The sequence below is a fragment of the Manis pentadactyla genome, chromosome 13, assembly GCF_030020395.1.
Source record: "Manis pentadactyla isolate mManPen7 chromosome 13, mManPen7.hap1, whole genome shotgun sequence".
Taxonomy (NCBI): domain Eukaryota; kingdom Metazoa; phylum Chordata; class Mammalia; order Pholidota; family Manidae; genus Manis; species Manis pentadactyla.
Window position 1 is genome coordinate 104,707,560 of NC_080031.1, and position 24,523 is coordinate 104,732,082.

Consider the following 24,523-nt stretch of genomic DNA (forward strand, 5'->3'; position numbering starts at 1 on the left):
CTCCTGTCGCTTCCCCTTCACAACAGCATTTGCTGCTGTTACCGTGTTGGATTCTGGCCATTCTAATAGGTGTGTAGTGCAATTTCCGTGTTTTAATTTCCAGTTCCCTAATGTCATATGATACGGAGCAAGCATCTTTCGATATGCTCACTTGATATCTGTATATCTTCCTTAGTAAGGAGTCTTCTCAGGTCTTTTGCTTATTTTTTAATCAGTTGTTCATTTTCTTATTGTTGAGTTTTAAGGGTTCATTGTATAGTGGGGATAGTTCTTCATTGGGACCATCTTTTGAAAAGACTTTATCCCTGTCTGTAGCTTATCTTTTCATTATCTTGATACTGTCTTTTGCAGAAGTTTTTAATTTTAATGAAGTCCAGCTTATTATTTCTTTCATGAATTGTACTTTTAGTGTTGTATATAAGAAGTCATCGTTTTCAAGATCATATGCATTTTCTCCTATGTTATTTTCTGGGAATTTATGTTTTTGCATTTTGCATGTAGGTCTGTGATCCATTTTAAGTTAACTTTTGCAAAAGGTGTAGGGTTTATCTTTTTTTTTTTTTTTTGCATGGGGATGTCTAATTGCTCCAGGACCCTTTGTTGAAGAGATGATCTTCGCTTCATTTTACTGCCTGTGCTCCTTTGTCAAAGATCAGCTGATGATGGGGCCTCTTTATTCTGTTCCATTGCTTTCATTGTCTATTCTTTCATCAGTAGCACACTGTCTTGATTACTGTAGCTTTTTAGTGATCCTTGAAGTCTGGTAGTGTCAGGCCTCCCTCCACCTTTGTTCCTATCTTTCAGTATTGAGTTCGTTACCTTGTGTCTTATGTTTCTCTACATAAGCATTAGCATCTGTTTGTCAATATCAACAAAATAATTTGCTGGGGTTTGGGCTGGGATTGTATTGAATCTATAGGTGAAGTTAGTAGGAACTGGCATCTTGACAATATTGAGTCTTCTGTCCATGAACATGGAATAGTTCTCCATTTACTTAGTTCTTTTTTGATTTTTTTCACCAGATTTGTAGTTTTCCTCAGATAGATCTTATACATATTTTGTTAGACTTATACTTAACTAATTCTTTGTCTTGTAGCTAATGTAATGGTATTGTGTTTTTTATTTCAGATTGTTAATTTATGAAATATGGAAATGGGGTTGAATTTTGGACATTAACCATATATTCTGCAATCTTCAATCAGTTATTAGTTCCAGGGTTTGAGTTTTTTAATTTTTAATATTTTTGATGCTTTGGATTTTCTACTTTGATGACTGTATCATCTGTGAACAAAGACAGTTTTATTTATTTCTTCCCAATCTATATATACTTTTAATTTGTTCTTTGTGATGGATTATATTAATTGATTTGTGAATATTGAACTACCCTGGCATACCTACAATAAATCCCACTTGGTTATGTGTATACTTCCTTTTATATTTTGTTTGATTTGATTTGCTAATATTTTTTGAGGATTTTTGCATCTATGCTCATCAGCGATGTTGGTCTATAGTTTTCTTACATTGTCTTTCTCTGGTTTTGGTATTACAGTCAGTCGTGCAGGCCTCACAGAATGAGTTAGGAAGTGTTTCTCTTCTATCCTTGAAAGAGATTGTAGAGAACTGGTGTAATTTCTTCCTTAAAAATTTGATAGAATTCACCAGTGAATACATCTGGGCCTGGTGTTTTCTCTTTTGAAAATTTATTAATTATTGATTCAATTTATTTAATAGATACAGGCCAATTCAGATAATCTATTTCTTCTTGTGTGAGTTTTGGTTGATTTTTTTTTTCTTTCAATTAATTAGCTCATTTAATCTAGGTATCAAATTTGCGGGTAAAGAGTTGTTCTGTTTCTTTCTTTTTTTCGGTTTGGGAAGTTTCTATCATCATATCTTCACACTCAGAGATTCTTTCCTCAGCCATGTACAGTGGTGTATTAATGACCCCATTCATTTCTGGTAGTGTTTTTTATCTCTAGCATTTCTTTTTATTCTTAAGAATTTCTCTCTCTTTGCTTACATTATCTGTTCTTGTATTTGTCTACTTTTTCCATTAAGACACTTGGCATGTTAATCAGTTTCTTTTTTAATTCCTCATCTGTTAATCCCAACATTCCTAATGTACCCGAATCTGCTTCTGATGCTCGTTCAGTATCTTCAAACTGTGTTTCACCTTACAATTTTTTGTTGAATGGTGGACATGATGTTCTAGATAAAATAAGCTGTAGTAAATAGGCTTTAGGATGCAGTGGTAATGTGATGTGGGAGAGGCATTCTGTGATCCTGTGATTAGATCTCATTAAATAATGCTGGGTTCAGATCCAAACTCCGGAACATTCAGTCTTTTTGGTACATCAGGACTAACCCCGTGCCTCTGCTTCCTCCCATCTGAAAGCCTTCAGAGGTATAGGCGGAGGGGATCAAGTGGGGATAGCAGCACAGAGAGCCATTCATCAGGGAGAGCTTGGGGTGCAAGGTCCCCTGGACCGCTTCTCTCTGCTACTTGCCCTTGAGTTGAATTTCCTGGCAAATTCTGACCTGGTTTCAGCCGCACTTGGCAACCTGCCCCATGTCCAGAATACAACCAGGGATGGTGGCTTTGGGTGTGTTTCTTCACCTTGAGCTGTATTTCACTTTGATTGGGTTACTCTGCTTATACTGCTCAGCTGGAAACACTGGAGCTTCACATTTTATAAGGCACAGGGCAGAGGACTACATTTTGTGTGCTACTAAGCATCTTGATGAGTGGGTTGTCCTATAATGTGGTGAAAAGACCCTCTGTGTTGTTACCAGACAAATGTGGAGCAAACTATTAAGCTCTGGAGTGTTAGCTTCCTCATCTGCAAATGAAAAGGATGACAAGAAGGGTACCATGGAGGGAGATGGAGCCACATAAAGTACCTTGTCTAGAGCCTCACATGTACTAGGAACCCAAATGGCTTGGAAAAGTAAATAAAGTCAAATAGCCAAATACTGCTGAAAGCCTAGCATATGGGGGAAGCATGGCTAACATGTATGGAGTTGATATTTTAAAGGACATAATGTGTTAGTATGTGTGTATCTGAATCAGAATTTCAGCTGCAGCCTAATATATCCAAATGCTCCAAGTAGATTAAACATCCTGCTGATTGCTGATACCTCAGTTCTGTGCCAGATATTTAGAATAGTGTTTACGTCATCATAGGTGAAGCGTAACACTTTTAAAACTGTGAATGAACCATCTTCTATTTTGTGAGCTGCAAGAGATTTTCACGGCCATTTTAATGGAATAGGTCGTTCTGATAAAAAATTTGGTAGAATAATGCTGCAGATAATTTACTGGGTAGGTTTTTTTTTTTTTTTTCCAAACTAGTATTTTCCTCCAAATAAACATAGTCACAGCAGTTGCAGTGTTTTGCTTTATTGTTGTTTCTTTCATTTTCTGCTTTTCTTTTCCCCCAGAGAGGCTCCGTTTTCCCTAAGATGCATTTGGCCATTCTCCGCCCTGTTTGTTCTCCTCTCTCTCTCCATTTTCCCTGAAGCTAACAGACTTGGAGTATTGACTCTCCCCTGGAGGGTTGGCAGAGGGATGTGCTGGCCATTTTCAGCTTAAGAAACCCATTTTGGAGGGACTTTTCATAGTCATCTCAATCTTCTGAGGCTGGGAAAGCACACTCTCCCTGCTAACATGCTTTGAAAATCACCTGCAGAGGCAACTCACTGCTAAATTTTCCCACTGACGTGAAAATGCCCCAACAGGCCACCTGGATATCGATGATAGATTCCAAAGAAGGCATCATTCCGAATGTGTGTCTGTGTGGGACAGGCTGCCTTGCAGAGTTTGCTCTTGGATGTGTTTCTAGACTGGAAGTTGATTTTCAGGTTGTTTGCAGAATTTGGGAAGTTTTTTTTTCTTTAACACTTGCACCAGGGCCTATCATCAGACTCAATCACAACTGAACTATTAATACAGCTACATTGTTTCTAAGCAACCTCATGAATAAAAAAAGGCAACGATATTTGCCTGTGATTGTGGGGGAGAAATGTGATAAGGAAACAGATGGTACTTTGTAGATTCCAGGAATTTTTAATAAACAAGCTGATATTGTAAAAGGTTTGCAAAAAAATATATTTCAGTAGTATATATATTTTTGAAATTGAGTACACACTCTGAGTGCTGAACAGTATCAAAGTCAAAGCTTACAAACCTCAGAATTTAAAAATTCTGGATGCAAACTCTCTGGCATCTGGGTCTCACTATGAAGATCAGCCTTCCTTTGCGCTGATAAATCACTTTCCCCAAGCTGGAGGCCCGAACGCCTCGGAACGGAACGCCACACTAATTCCATAACAGGTGGCAAAACTCCTACTACCTAGTGAGTCAGAAGTAAAAGCACATTTTAAATAAATATTGTGGAGGCCGTCTCCCCTCACAAGAGGTGTGTTTCAGGGGACACCAGTATTTTCAAATGGGAGTACATTAAATGTAAGTATTTTGAGTTTTCAGAAGACATGCAGTAAATAAATAGAAGCACTTAAGATATATTAAACCATATTATGCATTCAGATCTCTGTCTCCTGGTATGAAAATACTATAAAATGATACGTATGTATGCTTTATTATGTTCTATATGTTACTCTACATATTCTATACACACATGAATCTGTAGTGTTGAATATAGTCCATCCTCTGTCTGTATTTTTTGAGAATTTTTAGGAATTTTCAAAGATAAAATTGACCCCAGGTGATTTTTTCCTAGGCACTGAGTTTAGACCGCAAACGCTTTTGTATAAGGTTTTCTTACTTTCAGCTCCTCACCGTCCCTGCAGGCATCTTCCCTCACGGGGCTCTCGTTCGCCAGGCCCTGCTCCTCCTCTTCCTCCTTCCCTGGCTCCCACTCTCCCCCTTGCTGGAGTCTCTGCTTCGGTTTCTACCTGCACGATCACTGACAGCTTCAACTCTGGGAACGTTCTCCTCAGGGAAGCCTACGCTGTGTAAACACTGCTTGCATTTGGTTTGGCGTCTTGTTCTTACTGTTTCTATGGTTTTCAGCCTCCTTTCCCCTTTCTCTCCCACTCCTCCTTCTTGAGTACAAGTCGCACAGGCCCTCACAGAGGCCACTCCGGTGGCACCTGTGCCCTGATCTGGAAGACACCAGCTCTCTTCCGTGGGAGCAGGGAACCTGTCCCCACCATGCCGGCTTCCATACTGTATGGGTGATACTGTCAGGAGGCCATGGTGGCCCTGTGGACACCTGTTTCAATCCCCATAGGTCCCGTCCTCTATGCTGAAGGAGGGGTGGGACCCTTCTAGATGTAGATCTATTCTTCATTCATCATCTTGTCCATGACAAATATTTAAGGATGATATTCAAGTTGTGGGCTTTGGAGGAGAACTGCCTTCATTTAAATTCTAGTTCCACTATGTATGAAGTGTGTTGCCTGAATTATTATTTTTTTTTAAGGGGGAGAGTAATCTGAATTAGGTTATAAAGGCCCCGTGTGGGGTGCCTCACCTCAGCCATTGAACTCACCTGGCCGGCCGTGAGTCTGTCCCAAGCTCTGGCTAAGGACTGAATGATGTTATTTGCATAAAGTCTCTGAATTTCCTAAACTACAGTAGCACTAGATTTAATGTTGTGAGGATTTAAAGAGCCAATGTACATAAGTTGCTCAGGGCAATTCCTGCCATGTAGTAAGAACTTCCCCAAAAGTTAGGTATTATTATATAGTTTAACAGTAATGTTATTCTCTACTCATTAATGTTTCCAATAACCCTTTATCAAATGCTTTCTAAGTGCCATACCCTATGCCAGGCCCTGGAGAAATACAGAAACTTGAAGTGCCTGCCATCAGGAACCCTAGAATCATGACTTAGAGATAAATAAGCAAACAGATAAAACTGAAGTGTCAACACGTTACTGCTCCCCCCCACACCTGGCCAGCCTGTGCCTGGCCACCAGGCTTTCCCTGGGCATCCAGTTTGGGGGGCTGTTGGCAGACTGACCAGGAAATCAGTAGAAGACACCTTGGAGTGGGGAGGGGGAGAATGTGATGTCATGTGACTTCAGCCTCTGAAGATCTGGGATGTTTACTCAGGAGTCAGGGGTCAGTGAAAGTGGGGACCCCGCTCCCTGGCCTTGTGAGGGCATCAGCAGCTCCTCCCGAGACGTTCTCAGGGGACACCACATACCCTGCATCCTCAGCAGAAAGCCAGGGTTTGACTGTGCAGGAAGCAGAAGGAAAGTTTGCTGAACAATTACGAGGAGGAGTTTTTAAATACTTGTGCCATGTGCCTCGGATTTCAGAGAACCCCAAATAAAAGTTTACAGAGAAGGGACTATGGGCAATTGTGTCAGGAGAAAGAAAGCACTGCTGAGGGTGGACATGAGAACATCAAGTGGCAAAGATGGCTGACGGTGCTTATAGTTTTGAAAGAGACCAGGACTGACAGAGTTGTGACACGTAGTGGGATTAATTGCCTATGTAAAATTGCACAAAGAACTCTCCACTTACACTTTTTACGTCTCATTTTCTAATACTTCCTGAATGCATGTATTTTCTAAACTATGGAGTGAAACTGTCGAGGTCAAGACCAAGTCTTTCATACAAAGAGCAAATTCTCTCAGCTGCTTGTAGAGTCAAACAAATTTTTGTGCAACTTACCCATGTGAGAGCAAAAAGCAGATATTTTGTATCATGAAGGGAAATGCTTTGAAACAAAAAGAAAAATGTACTCGCTGATTTATTCTATGGCATTGGACCAGTGACAGATGCTCACGCTGTCTACACTGTCCTTATAATGGTTTATTTTTCACTATGAACTCAACATTCAACTCATCCCAAATTAACTCCTGGAGACTGATAACTTTATTTTTATCAAGTAAAATGTTCTTATGATATTTTTGATATTAATATCTAAATGATGTATGTGCCCTTAAGTCATTTCAAATGTAAAGAGCTATTTCATTGATGGTTGTGCCTATATAATGGACCAAATAACATTGCAGTAATACTTAGCTTACCATTGTTTTAGGATCTTGTGAATGGGAGTATGCTAGGAAGAGTATGCTTACTGCTCATGGAATCCCAGCAAATCAGAAAAATGTAATTGTCAGAACCACTCAGAGTCGTCAAGCCTTGGACTCATTGTCTATTACCCGATATCAGGCTATGCAACAGTGGGGAACAAGGGGCAAATTTTCCCACTCAGAGAGAGCTGTTGAAAAATCTGGGACCAGGAACTTGTCATTCCTGCTAGTAAATATATCTCAGTTCATGCCCTGTAAGAAAAATAAAGCCCCAAGGCCAAATTGCCAGGCCGGTTTGGCAACCCTAGATCATACGTGCAGAAAGTCACTCGGATGTTGGCTTTGTATACCCAAGCATCGCATTTCCATTTCTGAGCTGCATCAGAAATATAAAGGTGGGTTTAAATAAGTGACTTCTTGGGATAGTTGCCCTGGGCAAATGGTAGACCCTGGTGAAAGTACCTTCAATTTAAAATATTTAAATGTAGATTATTGTCAGTGAAATACACCAGATGCTCATTGGGCATCACTAAGCGCCAAGGCACAGCCGATTGGTATTGGAGACTTTCATAGTAAAAGTTTTGTGGGCAGTGCCAGTCAGGGTGAGGGAAGGCAGGGTCACGATATTTCCAGAGACAACACTGATGCCTTTAGAAATTAGCCTTTACAAATCCATCAAAAAGTGATCAAGTTCTACGGAAATATATTAAACTCACAAGGTAATTATTTGACTAAAAAATCATGCAGGAATTATTTATCTAGCAAGGTTAATAATATCATTCATTTAATGGGGAGACCTCCTTTGGTGTACTCTGGAGAGCAAATGAAGATCAGGAGGTTAGTTGGTATGTTTAAAAGTTAAGGCAAAAAAAATTTTTTTAAATCAAGCCGCCATATCCTAAAATGTTCTCCTTTTCTACTGTCCTACTCTTTCTGAAGAGGTAACAAGTACCAGCTATTAGAACAAGGGCACCAATACCTAAAAAAAGTGAAGATGAGGGTTTCTGATTCCACAGTAAGGAGTTTAGAAATTGTCACTCAGTCCTCACAACAAAAAATTGAACAGTTTTTTATTGAAAAAATTCAGTAATTCTTCTTGGATCCATAGGAGAGTAAAGGACACTGGGTAAGTGTCTAACCCAGAGACTGAACAGGCAGACAGGTGAATGCGAGGAGTCAGGGCTTACCAGAGCAGAGATTCATGGGCAGAAACCACCGTAGGAACTACCACATCCAGTAACAGCAGAAATCATATTGCTCAAGTTCATATCAATTGAGCATATATGATAACATCTATAGACTACTTCTTTCAACAACAAAAGAAAGCATGTTTTGCTCAAATTCACATGGAACATTCACCAAGATAGATCACATTTTGGGCTGTAAAATGCACTTTAACAAAGTTTGAATAATGGAAGTCATACAATGACTGCCTTCATATCACAATGGAATTACATTAGAAACCACTAACAGAAAGATAAGTGGAAAAATCATAAAAAATAGGTGGAGATTAAACAAAACACTTCTAAATAAGACAGATCAAAGAAGAAACCTCAAAAGAAATTTTAAAATATTTTTAACTAAAATGAAAACACAACTTATCAAAATTTGTGAAATGCAGTGAAAGCAATGCTTAGAGGGAAGTTTATGGCATTGAATGCATATATTAGAAAAAAAAAACCCTAAAGTCAATAATCTCAGTTTCCCATTTAGGAAATGAGCAAAAGAAGAGCAAACTAAATCCAAGAAAGCAGAAAAAAAGAGGAAATAATAAGAATTAAAGTATAAATCAATGAAATTGAGAACAAGAAATCAACAGGGAACATCAATGAAACCAAAAACTGCTTCTTTGAAAATATCAGTGTAGTCAATAACACTCTAGCCAGGTTAACTAAGAAATAAAAAACAGGAATTAACAATATCAGAAATGGAAGAGGGAACACCCTACAAATTCCATGAATATTAAAAGGATAACAAAAGAATACTAAGAACAATTCTATGCCCACAAATTTGATACTGAGATGAAATGGGCCAATTCCTTAAGAGGCACAATATGCCAAAACTCACACAAGAAAACATAAGTGATCTAAATAGGCCTATCTTTTTTAAATAAATTGAATCAATATTTGATAATCTTCCAAAACAGAAAGGACCAGAACCAAATGGGTTGACTGGTGAATTCTACCAAACATTAAAGGAAGAAATTATGCCAATTCTTTATATTCTCTTTCAAAGAATAGAAGCAGAAGAAACACTTCCTAACACATTCTATGACATCATCATTACCCTAATACCAAAACCAGACAAAGACAGTACAAGAAAAGAAAACTAGATATCGATATCTCTCATGAATACAGAGGCCAAAACCTTAAAAAATATTAGCAAATCAAATCCAACAATGATTAAGAGGAATTATATACCATAATCAAGTATAATTTACCCAGGTATGCAAGATTAGTTCAACACTCAAAAGTCATTTAATATAATCTATCCCATTAATAAGCTAAAAAGTAAAAATCACATGATCATATCAATAAAGGCAGAAAAAGCATTTGACAAAATCTAATGCTCATTTATGATAAAAATCTCTCAGGAAATAGGAATAGAGGAGAGCTCTCTCAACCTGACTAGAACTATCTACAAGGCACCTACAGCTAACATCTCCTTAATGATGAGAAAATTGAAACTTTCCCACTAAGATCAGGTGCAAGGCAAGGATGCCCCTTTTCACCACTTTTTTCAACATTGTAATGGAAGCTTTTTCTAATGCAATAAGAAAGTGTGCAAGAAAGGAAATACAAGGTATACCAATTGGGAAAAAATACTTCAAACTATGTTTGTGGCAGATGACATGATTCTCTACATAGAAAATCCAAAAAAAATCAACAGAAAACTGGAACTAATAAGTGACTATAGCAAGGTGCAAGATACAATATGAATATATGAAAGTTAATGGCTTCTCAAATACCAACAATAAACAAGCAAAACTCAAAATTAAAAACACAATATTATTTATATTTGTACCCTGAATATGAAATTCTTAGGTATAAATCTAACAAATATGTATAGGATCTATATGAGGAAAATTATAAAGCCATGATAAATTAAATCAAAGAAGAACTAAATAAATGGAGAAATATACCATATTCATGGATAGGAACACTCAATATTTTCCAGATGTCAGTTCTTCCTAATTAGATCTGTAGATTCAGTGTAATCCCAGTCAAAATCCCAGCAACGCACTGGTTCTAAAGTTTAAAAAAGTTAGTTGTAAACCTAAACTACTCTAAAAATATAATTCTTTACAATTAAAAGCAAAAGAGTGAAGAAGACACCTGCATGTTATTCTCCCAGATCTCCTGTTGTAACACAGTCTTCATATATCTTAACAAATTCTATCACCTCCTTTGTTATAAAACCCTATTCTATTTTCTCTGATGAGATGGAAAAGATACCCTCTTCTCTAGTAGCCAAGTTAGTTTGGCAAGTGCTGGTATTAACAAAGTTTGACTTAAGAGCTTCTCAGCCTTTGCTATGATAGTGCTGTGTGACTCTCTAAAAGGGGGAGTTTAAAGCAAACATATTCCTCGATTTATTTCAAAATCTAAGCCTTTCTACCTTTTGACTTTTAGTTTTGTTTTTTTTTTTTCTACCAAAATTCTAATGGAATGGATACTCTTCTTCAGAACAGACATGGATAAATTTAACCTTAGGTTCCTAACAATAATTAAAACCATTTTTGAGAGTTAGGTCTCTGTGGTTCACTAAGCTTTTTCACACTGACATTAATTAGATTATCATTTCAGATGGCAATATTGCTATTTGATCAGTTCCCAATGGAAGTGACATTTGAGCTTAAAAATGGAGTTTTCTTACCTTGTTCATAATATTTTGAGGGCTCTTTGGAGCCTCAGATGCTGTGACTGCCAGTTGGTTCTGAGCATTAGTAACCTTCCACCTTTCCCAAAAAACAAATACTAAAATAATGATAGATCAGAGGAAACTGAAAAAAAAAAGTTCAGGGAGATTTTATGGGCCCTTCATTCAGTTGTCACCAGGGGTAACATACTGCATAACTATAGTATAAAACCAAAACCAGGAGATTGACACTCGTACAATCCACATACTTTATTTGCATTTTACCAGTTTTACATGTGTTTATTTGTGTTTGTGTATGTGTGTGAGAGAGAGAAAGATAGTTCTCTGTTGCTTTGTATGTTTTAATAATTTGAACTAAGAAAGTTCTGATAAGCCAGTACTGGGGACAAATATGTGGGGCTTAATTTAGCCAGGACAGATTTTTTTTTTAAGTGAAATTTCAGAAGCACTCAGAAGACCCTACATTTCCCCTAAATAACTTCCCCAGTCTGCTTTCTGATGTCTGATATGCTTTCAGTTAATAAAATATATAGTAACAAAAACGTAATAGTTTTTCACAGACCTATTTAAAAATATTTATTTAGATTCTACCATATGCCAGACACTGTTCTAGGTGTTAGGGAAATTGCAGTGAACAAAACATAAGTCCTTGCTTTCATGAATTTTCTACATTAGTAGGGGAAAGTCAGAAAACAGCAAGTGGAAAACCCACCTCGTGGAAATAAATGCCGTGAAGAGAACTGAAATGGGGTTAGGTGGGTTTAGGTGCTAGTTTATACAAAATGGTTAGAGAATTCCTCTCCAGAAGGTGACATTTGGAGGTGGCTGAAAGGAAAATGTGAACAGTGACATCAAAAATACTCCCAGAGGAGAAAATAGGAAGTACAGGGGCCCTAAGTCATAGTGTAGTGAGAGAAGGACCCTGTAGTAGGATTTGAGGTCAGAAAAGTAACGGGCCATATTAGGTGGGGTTTGGTAAACCATACTAACAAGCTGGAGGTTTACTCTGAGTGATCTGAGAAGCCATTGGGTGGATTTAAGAAAATAATTTATGTAATTTAATTTAACTCATGTATTGGAAATATCACATTGCTTTCTTTATAGACAAAGTGCTAGAGAGGACAAGAATGAAAATAGGAGATTGATTAAAATATGTAGTAATAATGTAGGGGAAGGTTAATGGAGGCTTGTGCAATAGTTTAAGTAGTAGGGTGGACAGGAGTGGTCAGATCTGGATCTATTTCAGAGGAGGAATCAATAGAATTGCCAATGGAGTGCACAGAGAAAGTGAGCAAGAGAAGAATCAAGGGTGAATGCAAAGGTTTTGGTCTGAGCAATTGAAGGGTTGAAATTGCCATTTGCTGAGTTGAGGAAGACTGTGAGGATCGCTACTGTAGAGGAAAGGAGGAAGGGATCCATAGCTCGGTTTTGAATGTGTTCCCTGAAATGGCTGTCAGGTGCCCCTCCTGCTGGGATACAAGTTTAGGAATCAGAAGACAGGTGTGGGTGTCATCAGCACAGAGCCAATATTTAGGTCCATGGGACTAGATTCAACGAGCCACTTTGTGGCCAGTCCTTCACACGGAAGGTAGTTTGCACTGGGACTTACTAAGGGAACTCAGACCCTATCTTTTACAAGACTCATTTTCCCATGTGGACTGGGGTGGGATTATGCATTTCCTATGAGACAAGTATTGGAGATAGAGTGATGAATAAAACAGAAATGGTCTCTGCTCTACTGGAGGTGATTTCCTTCTAGTAGGAAGTAAAATATCATGGCCAAGTGGACAGACAATTAATGGAATAATTATCAACTATGACAAGTTCTATAAAGAAAAGAATGACATAGCTAAAGCATGCAATAATAGGGAGGTCTAGTTAGGATAGATAAGAATGGCCTCAAAAGAGGTGATATTTAAGCCAACACCTGCGAGGCAAGCAGAAAAGTGAAGGACATGCTGTACAGTGAGGTCAGCAAGAGCTCAGAGGCTTTGAGATTCCAACAAGCTTTGTTATTCCAGAATAGCTAGGTTGATGTGTTTGGAAGGTAATTAATGAGTAAGGGGTCACACCTTTTTGTTTTTTACATTACGGTATATAAATATGAAAGGAATTAATCTAAGATGACTTGGATATTGCTTTGCCTCTATAATTCCATTTAGACAAAAAAAAAAGATTATTGCTAATTCAACAAAATCCAATATTTTTATGACAGAGTAAAGTGTATTAGTTTTGGAAAGGCCACCAAGACCCTGCCTATGCGTGGTCACTTGAAGTTAATGTTCATTCAGCCTAATTATTTTGGAAAATGTTCTTCTGGCAATCTCAATAATCAGTTGCTGCATAATAAGCTAAATTTAGCCTATAGTTATTGGCCTGGATGAGCAGACTATAGCTAATTTTCCATTGGTTATCACACAGAAAAAAAACCCAGAGCTGGGCATTTCCATACTGCTTTGGCTAAGTCCTTTTCTAATAGTGTGCATAATATTTTCTATTAATTATTTTCCAAGATGTGTAAGACCCCCAAGAATTTTACCATGTAAGAAGGAACGAATTTAGTCTTTGTCCCCAAAGCTTTGCTATGGATAGGCAACTGTGTGTCTCACATCTTTCTGCTGTAAGAGGTAGGAACCCTATTCAAATTAAATCATGCCTTGTTTGTTTGTTTGCTTACTTGTTTTTTACTGGTTTACAAGGCCTAACTCTGCAAAGAGGAAGAAAGGGAAAGGTCTGCACAGGAAGGACCCAAGAGCCTGACCACCGTGAGGTTCCTCTCTTACTTTCTGTCCATGTAAGACTTGATTCGTTTTGCTGCATTTGGGTTTGTCCCACATTGATTTCTTGAACTGATCCCATAAGAATTTAATGAGCACCTACATATGCATGAGAATTGTGTTAAACTCGGCAGAGTAATACTCAAGGCAGATCAGCTCTTTGGAAGTGTATATAGAGCCCCATATGCTGCATACCCTCTTACAAAGGGTAAAGATGGAAGTTAAAAATAAATTCATAAGTAATCTAATTTCAAATAGTAATGCATTTTATAAAACGAAGCAATGTAGGATGAGGTAATGGAGTATGATTGGAGGAAGAGAGTGATTTACTTTAAATTGGGTGGTCAGGGAGGCCGCTGAAGAAGTGATATTTGAGTTGAGATGTGGGGGACCAAATAGAATCAGTCCCTCGGAGCTCTGGGACAAGTAAATTTCAGGAAGAAGCCCCAGCATATATAAAGACCCTAAAATGAAAATGATTTAGAGTATACATTTTATGTATATAGAGAGAGTATACGGATAAGTCTGACATAAGTGGAGTAATGAACATAAGTTCATTTTGAATGAACAAAAATCTATTATCTAAGGCAGATTAGTCCACAATGAATGCTACAGATTTTATTTTAACTTTAGTTGTGAGTCATCAGATTATTTTAAGCAGAAACTGAAAGAATCAGGCTTAATCTTTAAAAATACCTTCTTAGTGGAGAACAGGCTGTAAGAGGTCAAGAGTAGAAACAAACCAGCTGGGAGGTAGACACTTCAGTTCTAGTGAGAAGTTACGGTGCTTTGGAGTAAGGTGAAGGTTGTAAAGCTGACAAGAAATTGTTCATTTCAGGATCTATTTTAAAGTAGAATTAAAAGGACTAGCTCATGGGTTAAATGTGGGAGCTCAGAGAGGAAAAATCTATGCAATTCACAATATCCCTGAGCAGGTGCACAGTTAGGTAGGTGGTTAACTGAGCCATTGGCTGGGATGAGAAAGTGAGAGCGGCAGGGTTGTGGAATGCGGTTGGGAGAAATCAGGAATTCAGTGTGGGAGGCATCAAGTTCAAGATGTCCATCAACCAAGAGGGGAGAGATGATGAGTGAACTCAAGTCATCAGAGCCTAACGTTCAATGAAGGCGTCTGCACTGGAGACTGAGGTTTGGGAGCATCAACATTATAAATGTAACCTCATAACAAAGAGCATGGCTGAGGGAAATCCTTCACTCACATCCCTTTGGCTCAGGAAATCAGCGAGGAAAGAGTTTCTCACTCTAGTTTCCGCTAGAAGAATCTTAGGCAGGGACTCTTGCTGGTCTGGCTTGGATCATTGGCCCTTTTTTGAGCTGGGAGAGTTAAGAGGAAATGGAGTAACACAGACACAGTAGCTCTTACTATATCCCAGTGCAAAATAGAAAAATGACCCAAAAGGTGAGGCATGCTGTGCCTCAGCTTTTCATTTGCTATTTCCATAAGAACACCGCTCCAAAACTGTTGTATTCTGTGTGTTTTAAAAGAATGGATGCTTTATTAAATAATAATGTGCTGTGTAACACACACCAAGTAAGTAATTGGTAAATCGTGGAGATTAGAGGTTCTTCGGGTGGAGTCCACGTTAGAATCACTCAGAGGACTTAGTGAAACAGGTTGCTGGGCTCGTGCCCAGAATTTCTAGTTCCGGAGGTCTGAGGCAGCCCAAGAATCTGCTTTTCTAACAAGTTCCCAGGTAATGCTGAGGGTGCAGGGGTAGATACCACACTTTGAGAATGACTGTCTAGATAAAATAAACCAGAGAACATTAGTAATCAAATAACTGAGGCAAAGCTTCTCTTTCATTCTAAAACTCATTCTGTGTTTTAACCTCGTGCTGTCCATGTCTTTGATACCAAATTTTAAGGCAATGGAAAAATGCAACTCCAGCCCATTGCTGTTGTCTTTCTATGTGATTTGCAAGAGCTTCTTGACTGAGTCTAGTGTTCTTTCTTTTCTTACCCTGCATTATGTACGTATTTTTGAATGTCTTAGGTTTCTCCAGAGAAGCAAAGCCAATATCATGTGTATATATGCTAATATATATTCCATATGTATAAGAATATATAGTTATATTTTAATGTAATTAAACTATATTTTCTACATATTTTCTCTCTATATAGATTCTAAATAGATAATATCCTATATGAATACAGCTGTAACTACATATATAGTCTATTCTAAATTATATAGTTATATAAGTGCTAATATCTCTTCATAATATATATTATAGATATAATATCTATAATAGATATATGTCATAGATACATCTATATCTAATATCTATCTATATAATATATATTATACATATGTATTTCATGTATATAGAGACTTATTGTGAGGAATTAGCATACATAATAATGGTGACCAAGTCCCATGGTGCCTAGCCATCTGCAAACTAGCAACTCAGGAAAGCAGTTGAAGTAATTCTGGTCCCAGTCTGAAGGCCTGAAATCCAGGGTAGTTAATCTTGTAAATAACCATCTAAGGCCTGGAGAAAATCTATGTCCCAGCTCAACAGACAGGAAGAAAAACGGGGCAAATCCTTCCTTTACATTTTGTTCTATTTATGCCCTCAGTGGATTGAATGATGTCCACCCACATTGGGGGTGCAGGGGGCGGGCATCTATTTCCTGAGTTCACTGATTCAGATGCTAATCTCACCCAGACATACCCTCAAAGACACATCCAGAAATGATGTTTAATCTGGGCTCCCCATGGCCAGTCAAGTTTACACATAAAAAAAGTAATAGTTACACAGTCACTATTGCCTAAGTTTCTGAACTTGTTACTCTGCTTACAAAATTTAGCTTCTGCCATAGGACAGTAATCCCCTTCAGCTGACCAATTCTACAATGAGGATGAAAAAGATACAGTGTTAGGACCCTGAATCAGAAGGTGAGAATGGAAGTATTATCACTGAATGCTCTCAGAGAGTTGATGCCTGTACCTTTCATTTTTCATAAAACAATCATCTGTGAGTGCCAGGCCCTGTGCCAGGCCCTGAGGAGACATAGACGACTTGCAACTTGGTCTGATTAAAATTTTTTTCTCACCATCACTTTTATTGGCATACTTACAGTGTGGCAAAAATAATAATAAGTTTAGGTGTCAGATATCCATGAAAGTGAATGAAAATAAAATATTTTCTTTTTGTCTTTTTGGCAGAAGAAGGGTTTTCAGAGCTGAATTATTTCCTCTCTTGTCTCTTCAGTTTCATGTACAGCCACGGGCAAGGAGCTCCCAGTAAAGCATTTCTATTCCCACAACAGGTTGTAACGTCCTTTGGCTTGACATAAAACTTCATTCCATGTGCGCCAGGCAGCACTGTTTTCCAAAGCTCAAGCTAATTATACGAGATTTATCTGTGTGGAAACACAGGGATTAAGCAACCAGGAAAAATAGGGAAAATTTATTTAGTGGCTGTGTTTAACAAAGGATAATGAAAACAAGGGTTATACAAAACAAAATCTTTCCTGAAATAAATACCTAACCAGTGAAGGGAATCATGAGCATTCTATTGGCGCTTTTTATCCTGGCCTGACAGAAACTGCTACCAATAATACAGAAAGACAAAACAGTTTTGCCTTTAAGCCAGTACTGGAACCTCTATTAACCTTATCTCTTTGACATACTTGTTACTAAGCTTCCTGTCTCTTATTTTCAGTTTATTCTTTAATAGAGCCATTACTGAAATTCCTTATCGTTGTGGTATGCTAATTTTTCATGGAAAGAATATTGTTTAAAAAATACTTTTAGCTTGCAAATAATTACTTATAATTAATTGGTTTGTCTGTAAGTCTTAATTTTATTTGTCCAGCTCTGCATCCCGCAAATTAGTTGTTTTTGTCTTATTGCCTAATTGCACATTATATCCTGCTTCAATGTTCATATTTTACAATTACTTTATCTGGGGAGTAAAAGAGACTCTAGTGGTTTATTTCCCTTAAAACAGAGTTTTAATTTCCTCAATTTGCAATCTTAATATTTATCTTTTTTTTCCACAAGCTTATTTGTAGTATTTATTACCTACGATGACCCTAATCTTTCAAACATGAGGTGAGAATCTGGAAAGTGCCACATCACAGAATCTATTATTTATTTGGATGAAGCCTTTTATAATAAATCAGGATAAAAAATGTCTTATTTGTTCAGGTTAAGGCAAATTTTACATTTTTTCAGCATTTAATTAGTACCAACCTCTTCATCTTTATTTACCATTCTTCTACTAGAACAGCCAATTCTTCAGAGTAGATATCCTTCTCATTTTGAATGCTTGAAAGGTAAGCTTTCATTTAGCGGATTTCTGTGTCACCTGCAGTGGACCCTGGGGGTCCTGTGGTCTACTTGAGAGTTAGGGTTAAATCAGGTCAGACAGACCCCACTGTAGTTTTCTTCCCCTCAAAAGCAACTGCTCTGAATAGCCAGTTACGGTGCAATAGAAATATTAGTGCGTATTGGAGGTCAAAGACCTGGGGTAGGTTCTTGGCCCCGATTGGGATGTGTGGCATCACCATGTCATTTAACCTCTCATCGTTTCCTTTACTCTCTTACAATTTCCCCATCTATAAAATATAAAGCAAAAAATATCTGAGAAGGTGGATGGCTAAGAAGACTAAATGCGATAGGAAAAAACAATGCAAAATACATTTTCCTGTTACTGTATTATAAAGATGAACTAAGCAGATGTCTCAGGAATCTCTCAGTGTGGGATGCCGGGACTACCACCGGTGTGGGTCCAGAGCTTCTATACAGACAGGTGCCCCGAGGATGGAAACTGATAGAAGGAGGCCAGGCTTGGCCTTGGGTTGCATTTGTATTATAAACACAGTTTGCACTTATTGTGTGAAGGGCGTACCTCTATGCGGACTGTCTCCAAACCTGTTCCCCACCGTCCGCCACCCTGCCTGCGCCTCCAAGGCTGAGGATGATCTGCGTGGATGACATCCAGAAGCCCCTTGTAGTCTAGCTCCTACTGTTTGACAGCAGGCCCCTGAAGCATGTTGGAGGGGGAGAGAGGAGTGAAATTGAGGTATCCTTCCCCGTACTCCTCCTGCAGAGCCTCTAGCTTGGCTCATTTCTTGGCCAGAGTGACAACTCCTGAGAGGCCGCCTCCCGGCTCGGTTCCCCTCTTGCCCTGGGTACCATTTCACCTCCTCTTCTTGCTCCTTCAGGGCTGGAGGTGGTGAGCGTCCCCCCAAGCTGCTGACCCTGAGATACTACGTTATCATTTGCCGTTTCCGTGTACTCTGTCAAGAGGGGCTGCATCAGATTCCTCAAGTTACGTTCTGGCATTTTGCTTATGGGGCTATTTTTGTTTTTTGTTTTGTGCTGCCAAAAAAAGGAAGGATAAGTGGAGGCAATTGGAGAGGGGGGTTTAATGTTGTGAGTCTGGTTCAGAGGCAGTTCACATGTTTTCCTGTTCTCTAGACACTATCGGGGAAAAAAACAGATCTACAAATAAATATTCCCAATGGATGGTGAAAGATTCCAAAGTACAGAGGCGCTGGCAGCTTGTAACTCCCCGGCAGGAGCAGAGACAGTGCCGCGGAGGATTCTGTGTCCCTGCCTTGGGCCAGACCCCTGTTGTCTGTCACCTGCCCACTGCAGCAGCCTGCCAGTGACTCTCCGCCGCCCGTCTAACAGAAGCCGCTCCTCTGTTTACACCGCAGTGATGACGTGCCTCATCAGCCTCGGGAGAAAATGCCGTCTCCTTGTCACAAGAAATGTTCTCCTACAACTGGCTCTTGCTTGCTGCCCAGGTTTCACCTCGGATCCCACCTGCGTTTAGCAATTCTGCAACCCTAAAAGGCTAGTGATTTCCCAGGAATGTTCTGATCATCACCTGTATGTCTTTGCTGCTGCTATTTCCTCTGCCAGGAATTGGACTTCAGACTGTCTGATGAACATTTCTTACTGTCCTGATCATAGCTCACAAGACATCCACTTCAGGAGACTTTCCTGAAAACTCCCCTTACCCCCTCCTACCTCACCCAGCATAAATGTCCCTCTGCTGTGATCCATAATTCCTGGTGTACTTTTTATTCTTTACATCTGAGGCAGTTGTATAGTATTTATACCTTTAGGTTTGTCTTAAATTGGAAGTAAGTGAGTACAGGCACCAGCATGATATATTCAGGCATTCTTAAGACCTAGATCATTAATTAGTTTTAATTGAATCAATTGATTGAGTTATTTAATGGACCATTTGTTACAGGTAATAAATTAACTGATTGATCAACTGAATTAATTAATTGAATTCATTGCTTTTAACACTAAACGCATCAAGCACAAACTACTCAGCGTGAGTAGAAGGCAAAAAGCCACACACCTGAATGGAAAACATTGCCCTATAGCTCTATTGTGAAGGAAGAAGTTTAGTTTTTTTGGTATTCTTTCATTCTACTTCTTTTGTTGTGGAAATCCTGGCGCAGACACACGTTCCTCCCTTCTGCACAGGCCCAGGAGCCAGACTCTCTGGGGTCACATCCTGGCCCCACTGTTTACTAGCTGAGGAATATTGGCCAGGTTACTGAACTTCTGTTTGTCTCTGAGTCAATTAATTCAGAATTATATTAGTATCTACTTCCTGACTCTGCCTAAAGAGAGTGGCGTGTAAGCCGGTGGCAGGAAAATTAAAAACCCACGTGGAAATAAATGTTACAAGATTCCTAACCCATATCATATACATAAATGGATTCTGTGTGGATCAAAGACCAAATTATAAGAAGCAAACTTTAATAATTTTAGAAAAAAAATTATGGAACAATCTTTCTGACTATTAGACACAAACTGACTTTATAAATACTGTATGACTTGTGCTTATTATGTCTTATTTTAAATTTGAGCTACCATTTTAAAAGTTTATCGCACCAGTATTTTTTTTAAAACTGCACAGACTGGAAGAAGATATTAAAAATACAAATAACTAAAGAAAGATGAATATCCAGAATAAAAACAATCCCAACATAGTCATAAGAAAAACGCATTAGCCTGATTACAAAATGACAAGTATAAGGACAAAATTGTAGAGGAGAGACAAAACTTGACTATCAAATAAACATGAGAAAATACTCCGTGTATCACTAGTAATAAGGGCAATGGCATTTAAGCACAAATTCTAACACATCCCCATCAGATGCGCAAAAATGTCAAAGTCTGATGATGTCTATTGTTGAAGAGTATGTGGAGTAAGAACCCTTACACATCTGTGCACTTGCTTTGGATAACAATTTGTCAGTGTCTAATAGAGTTAAGTGAACCATTTGGCAATAACTAGGATGGCTTAAAAATGTTCATTTCCTTCATAGCAATTCAAGTCCCAGATGTACGTTCTAGAGAGAGTCCTGCACATTTATACATGGGTGTTGTACAAATATACAGAGAAACGTTATGTGTAGTAGCTTCAACAGGGACCATATGGCTAAATAAACTGTGATGTTTTCTTACAACTTAGCAGATACATAAAATGTGATATTTCATTAAAATTTCATGATATAAAATAGTGAAATTGAAGGAATCAGGAGTACACATAACAGATGAGTGTTATGGTATGTATTTGAGTGAAAAAAAATTGTCTGAAAAACCCATAAAATGCAATGCCATATGTGAAGTTAAAATACCCTAAACTTTGCTTTATGTTGCTTAGGATAAATACATGTAGTAAAAATATTTAAAATGATGGAGATATTGAATATTGAATTATGAATATTAGTTACTTGTAATGATGGTATGAGGAAAGGGAAATCATTCATGGAGTTTCAACAGAACTTCATTCTGTTTTCAATGTGTTCTTTTTTTATGGGTGTGAATACTATTTTATAATTTAAAATAGATGTAATGGTTCCTTAGGAATTTTAGTGAGAATTCAATGGGTTGTACGTATTAGACAGCATAGTGTTAAGCATGTGCAGGGTAGACTTCCAGGAAGTTTCAGTTCCCTTGTCCTTTTTGTTTGTCTTATAAGTAGGAATCACTTTCTTTTGCTTTTCTCTTCTATTTTGATGAATGTGTGGGCTCTCACACATAGCCTGGATTCAAATTTTTGAGGTCATTTAAACCACATCTGTCATATAGGGACAATTACTTTACATCTTTGAGTCCTAATTTTCTCCATCTGAACAAGGAAAAAATTGTTTTACATTGCAAATTTAACTTTATGTTAATTTAACCCACATAGAAGTTTTAGTATAGTCTCTGGTCCAAAATAAGGTATCAACCAGCTAAAAATCACATTGCTGGTTAATGACATAGTTCAGTCCACCAAGATTAAGAGCTATCATGTATGAGTATTCATTATGTGTTACGCATTGTGCAAAATTATATATTTTTTATATATTATCTCATTTAATACTCACAATTTAGGAGTTAGATGCTATCATTATCCAATCTACAGATACAGAAATGGAGGCCTAGGGCCTAAATGATTCTGGAGATAAAATGAAGGAACCTGGATGCAAATCCATCTGGTTGACTCCAAAGCCCAGTATTTCAATCAAGTCCTCCTGTCTACTAGTTTTATGCTCTTTGTTGGATGTCATCTCCTACCTTCCAAATACACAGTAACGATGGGAAAATGAAATGCTGCCTCTGTTAATGGACCAATGAAGTCATTGTTTTGTGAAAGAAATGGTGCCTTTATTTCTTTCCTTCTATGAGTTAATGCTCATTTTGTCCCCGATTAGTCCTGCATGCAGAGATGATTATTAACATAATCTTTGTCTACCGGCATTTGAGTCAACTAGTTAGTTCCAGCAGTGCTTTTACATAGAGGAACACAAACCTGATAAAAATCCATTCAAAAAGTGTAGATTATTTGGAAAATTAAATCTGTTGCACGTGATCCAAATGGCAGTTTCTTTGGATTTAACTGTGTTCATAAAATACTGTTTACGGTTTGTATGAAATCTCAGTAAAGAAAAAAAAAAATCAATGAAACCAGTTGCTTAGCATTGTGCCAGTAAATGACCAGCTGATTTTTAAACTTTCAACCAGAGGTTGTTCCATATAGAACATATTTTTATTTTATGAAAAGAACAGCTTACACAGTTTGAAAAACAGAACAAAATTTTGCAGGAGAGATGCATGTTTGTGTTTTGGGAGGGCATATGGTGACTGTGTTCACTCAGAAGTGCTACAGTCAGTATTTACAAACTCATATTTCATCAGAGTTTATAGAGACACTTGAAGCCACTGTCTGGTAAGTAGACTATCCATCTCCCCATCACCCCAAATCACACAGGTCCTGTATCAGAACAAGCAAAAGCACGCTATATGTGGTTGTTTAGATCTGCTTTGAGATTCTGTAGGTCAGAGTAAAATGATGCCATGAATATTAATAGAGACTGTATATATTAATAATGTCCTTTCTTTTCATTTTCAAAGTGCAGAGGACTAATATTCAGTCCAGAATGACTGTGGGCTTAGGGCAGGGGACTAGTTATGTCCAAATTATTGCCAGTCTGTAGGTACCTGTAATGCTTTTAAGTCTGCTAAGCTTCATTGCACTGAGTTTTCCCTGCTGGGCATTCAAAGATGGAACATGTGACAACATTCTCTTGTGGGTTTTTTTCCATCTGAGGCTGAAATGCACCAATTTGTTCCAGTCATCAATACCTGTTTGTGCTGCAGTCATTCTCCAGCAATGCCCCAGTGGCATGAGTACAGTCCTGCCAGCACATAAATCCCTACCCTGTCCCCGCACCATGTGGCGGTTTAAACATTTCATGACATGATACATTCCCATGCATCTTACTTATCTTCTTGTATTTATACTGTCATAGTCTCTGAATAATATGTTTTCACTCTATCCACAGATATAAATCTTTGAGAGTATCTATTTTTAATGTTCTTCTTTAGAAGCATTTTAGTTATACAAAACAGTCTTACAGACTTTATGAATTAGGAGTCCAATAGATTGTTGGTTATGTAGAATTTATGAGCTGTTTGTTGAAGTCTAATTTGAATGAAGCTGACTACACAAGTTTCATCAGTTTTCAAAGTCCATTACTGTCTATCTGACAAATAAATCTTAACAACTTTTTTGTTATTATTGTTGTTTATTGTTGTTACACTTAATATTGGGGGTTTTACCAATGAGAAACCACATGAATCATTTATTCTACAGCCTATTATGTTCCAGACCATTGGCCAAGCAATGAAGATACGCAAGAAACAAGAAAAAAGTCTTTGCAGTCCTGGAGCTTACATATTTGTGAAGAAAGAAGACATCTGACAAGTAATGACATTTACTGTCTCTTTAAGATCGTTTTTAATTGAAGTCTGGTTGATATACAGTTTTATGATAATTACAGGTATTCAATATAATGACTCAACAGTTCCATACATTTTGAAATGCTCACCACACTAAGCATAGTTATCCTGTCCCCACACATAGATATCACAGTATTATTGTCTATATTCCCTACGGGGTACTTTTCTTCACCATGACTTATTTATTTTATAACTGGAAGTTTGTACTTCTTTATCCCCTTCGCCTATTTTTCCTTTCCTCCCACTTCCTACCCTTGGTATTTATGAACCTGTTTCTCTTGTGTTTGTTTATTCCTTGGACTTACTTTTTTTGAGTCTACATGTAAGGAAAATTGTATGGTATTTGTCCTTCTCGCTGACTTATTTCACTGAGCATAATACCCTCTAGGTCCATCCATGTTGTTGCAAATGGCAAGATTTCATTCTTTCTTATGGCTGAGTAATATTCCATTATATATATATAAACACACCACATTTTTATTCATTCATCTAATAGACATTTAGGTTGCTTCCATATCTTAGTAATTATAAATAATGCTGCAATAAACAAAGGAGTGCATATATATTTA

General features: G+C 37.9%; 1 long non-coding RNA gene across 1 annotated transcript in view; it reads left to right on the plus strand.

Annotated features, from left to right (window-relative positions):
* Positions 1-23,913, plus strand: part of LOC130680441 (uncharacterized) — a 259,909-nt gene extending 235,996 nt beyond the window's left edge. The window contains exon 3 of the long non-coding RNA XR_008993467.1: positions 23,809-23,913. This is a non-coding gene — a long non-coding RNA (uncharacterized LOC130680441). The remainder of the gene's footprint in view (positions 1-23,808) is intronic.
* The last annotated feature ends 610 nt before the right edge of the window (positions 23,914-24,523 follow it).